We start from the raw sequence: 3371 nt of genomic DNA, 5'->3' as shown, positions 1-3371 counted from the left end.
ATGATCAGTCAGTGTTTAACATTCTATTAGTTGTCAAAATGAATTCATTGCAGCACTTTTGTCATACCTAAATCAAGCTCTGTACAAAGGAAAATAATGTAAGAATGTAAAATACGTTTTTTTTTCATGCATTTATATATGGTTTCATTTTCTTTTCATTTTCGTACTTTACAAATTAACGAAAAATTAGCGCATATTTTCTATTACATTTAACTGCACAGTTCTCACATTTGGCCTACTTGTGCATTAAATTATAAATAATAAAAATTACGTAGTTCAACCACTCGGTGTCAATCCTACATACAGCACCTTTAAGTATTTTTTGGAGTTTTAAGGAGTTTTGCACAGTGTAGAGTATCGCGTCGTGTGTGTGTACGTTTTTTTTTCATGCATTTATATATGGTTTCATTTTCTTTTCATTTTCGTACTTTACAAATTAACGAAAAATTAGCGCATATTTTCTAGTACATTTAACTGCACTGTGCGCACATTTGGCCTACTTGTGCATTAAATTATAAATTAAAAAATTACATAGCCTACCATCTTGGGCCCTATTGTGATCTCGAATTGCAGAATATTTCAGTAGGCTGCATGCATTTTAGAGACGTTCTTAAACGTAATGCACAGTTTTGCAGTTTTAATCGCCATTTTGGTAATTTCGTGACTTAACTGACGATGTATGCTCACAGTTTCTAGTGCTGTTTATTTATGAAGTGAGCGTGCGCCTCATTTTCGTGTACAGTTGAAGAGCGTGCGCTGTGAGCACAGTAAAACGGCTGACAGGACAGTAAAGTTTTTTACTGACATATAACAATATCTCATCAGACCGCAGTTCCCTGTTGTTCTACTGAAGCTCATCTGGCACATGTACCTTCCGCGCTCATTTGATTTACGCACTGAGTGCAAGCTGAAGTGCGCGTCTGAAAAGTCTCCCATTTGTTGTGGCATATTTTGAGCGCACAAAAGTGCATTTTATACGTGCGCGATCTGAGTTTTGTGGAGAAAATGTTCGTTTCGCAAAGAAAAAGGTATTTAGAGCGCACTAAAATCAATTTTGCATTTAAAATAAGTTTTTGGATGTGTGCAGTCTCACTCTTTTGCGCGTGCAATGTTTCACTAGCTTGCTCACCTGTTGCCTGCCCTCAGTGCTCTCTAAATATCGACGGCTGGCTTCCTCAACACAACCCAACCCAACACAATACAGTACAGTGCATGCATAATTATTATGCAAGTTGATATTCTGATCATATTTTTTTCCAAGCACATTTGACCAATTCCAAACGACATCAATCTTAATAACTACTATTAATCTTGTATTTAATCATTTATGATTGATATATAATAGGGATGTAACGATTATCGGTTTGACGATAAATCGTGATAAAATTCCACACGGTTAGTATTACCGTTTCATATTATAATTATCATTAAAACCGTATTAGACTACCGCGATTTTAACAACTCACGATAAATAAATAGCTACTGTCCATCATAAAGCACAGTATTAAGTAACAGTCTCACGTGCTCATTATTAAAGAAGATTTTCACAGAATGATTTTGGCAAAATGGCGCTCCCCTATTTGTGGCGCCCCTATGCACTACATATACAGCATACCCCATTTTTGCGCCACTGAAACTAAGGACATTATGTACTGTCTTTACATTTATGTTGAAAACTGAAGCTCGCGATTATGGAAAGGGGTGTTACATTTCCGACGCGTACTTGTGGTGTTCGGCCAATCACAATGCACTGAGTCAGCTGGCCAATCAGAGCAGACTGTGCTTGTCGGAAGGAGGGGCTTTGCAGAAAACGACGCGTTTGAGAGAGGCGGGGCATAGAGGAACTACAATAATGTACAGTATTTGAAAAATAATGTGTTTTTTGAACATTAAAGCATGTCAACATATTCTGTTACACCAAATAATGATCTTTAAAATAGCTTTAAAATTAAAAAATCATATGACCCCTTTGATATGACTGAATTTGTAATGATAATGATAATTTAATAGAAACATAGTAAGTTCCTAATTATAAAATGCTTACATTTCCACAGTTATTCAAACAGCAGCTACTAAACAAGCAAAGAACATTTAGATTATCAAAGAGCATCACTGACTTCAGTCTAGAGCAAGTTTATGCACTTTAAATTTTTCCCGTTATAATCAGTGAAGCTGTCTATGACGAATAAATCTCTTATACTTACATTGCACGTGCATCTGCAAGTTGTTGTTTATAATGAGAGAATTTGCGAGGGAGTGAGCGCACACTGAACAACAAAACTCCTGTGATTGGCCGCTGCATTCAAAAACTCAACGGAATCGTGTGCGATTTGTTATAACGCGTAACACTAAATATGCGGAAAAAGAAATTTGATGGAACAAATAAGTCCTAATATTAATTAGATAGTATTACTAGCCTAATAATAATAATAATAATAGTAATAATAATAATCGTCTTGCTATTGTCAAAGGCATCAGCCACATGCGATTACTATCGTCCATCGGCACAACCCCACAAAAGTATCTCTATGATTCAAGTCATTGTGAGAATAATAAAGTTACACATTTAAGCAAAACCGCAACACATAAATATTTGATTTGCAATTGCAAATATTTCAGAGAAAGCTACTTCAATGTCCACATTTGCCCCAACATGTACAGGCACAATAAAAAAAAAATATATATAAATAACAGAGCAATGACCTCTTCTTTCTACTTGTCTTCATGACCTGGCCAGGCAACAAGAAGCTTAATGGCCACTAAAACAGCGAATCCTATGAGAAGGGGGTGAAGCCTTATAACCTACATTTGCGGGGCACAGGGCCGACAGTAATGGTCTGTGACCTTAAATTTGCAAAGTTTTAACAGTCATTTGTAAAGCTACGCTTGGCCCGTAAGAGAACAGCAACAGGGTCGACATTTATTCAGACATTCAAGAAAAAAATGGGGGAAAAAAACTGATATGAGAGAAAAGGACTGTAAATCTAATCTACGTGACAGATGAGAGATAATTTTATAATTTTAAAAAATAATTTCTCTAATCAGCATTTTGGTCTTACGCTCTGCCTAAATCCTACATCATGCACCGGAACGTCATTCTCTCGTGAACGTGAGTACGACAGTTAACAGAAGCTAGAGATTACCATTTATAAAGTTTTATATGGATATTTTTCTTACAAAAACGCATAGATTCAATCAGGAGGCATTTATTAACCCCCCGGAGCCGTGTGGAGCACTTTTTTTATGATGGATGAACTTCTGTTATTGGACTTTTGAATATGAACACCCATTCACTGCCATTATAAAGCCTGGAAAAGCCAGGACATTTTGTTAATATAACTCTGATTGTATTCGTCTGAAAGAAGAAAGTC

At 36.1% G+C, this 3371-nt stretch overlaps 1 protein-coding gene across 1 annotated transcript in view; it reads right to left on the bottom strand.

Moving 5' to 3' along the window:
* Nucleotides 1-3371, bottom strand: part of LOC107695407 (phosphatidylinositol 5-phosphate 4-kinase type-2 alpha) — a 59239-nt gene that overhangs the window by 11884 nt on the left and 43984 nt on the right. The gene's annotated exons all lie outside the window — the stretch shown is intronic.

This window comes from Sinocyclocheilus anshuiensis, unplaced genomic scaffold (assembly GCF_001515605.1).
Source record: "Sinocyclocheilus anshuiensis isolate Anshui unplaced genomic scaffold, SAMN03320099.WGS_v1.1 scaffold110, whole genome shotgun sequence".
NCBI lineage: Eukaryota > Metazoa > Chordata > Actinopteri > Cypriniformes > Cyprinidae > Sinocyclocheilus > Sinocyclocheilus anshuiensis.
The sequence above is the reverse complement of the archived record's forward strand: the minus strand, read 5'-3'. Positions and strand labels throughout refer to the sequence as shown.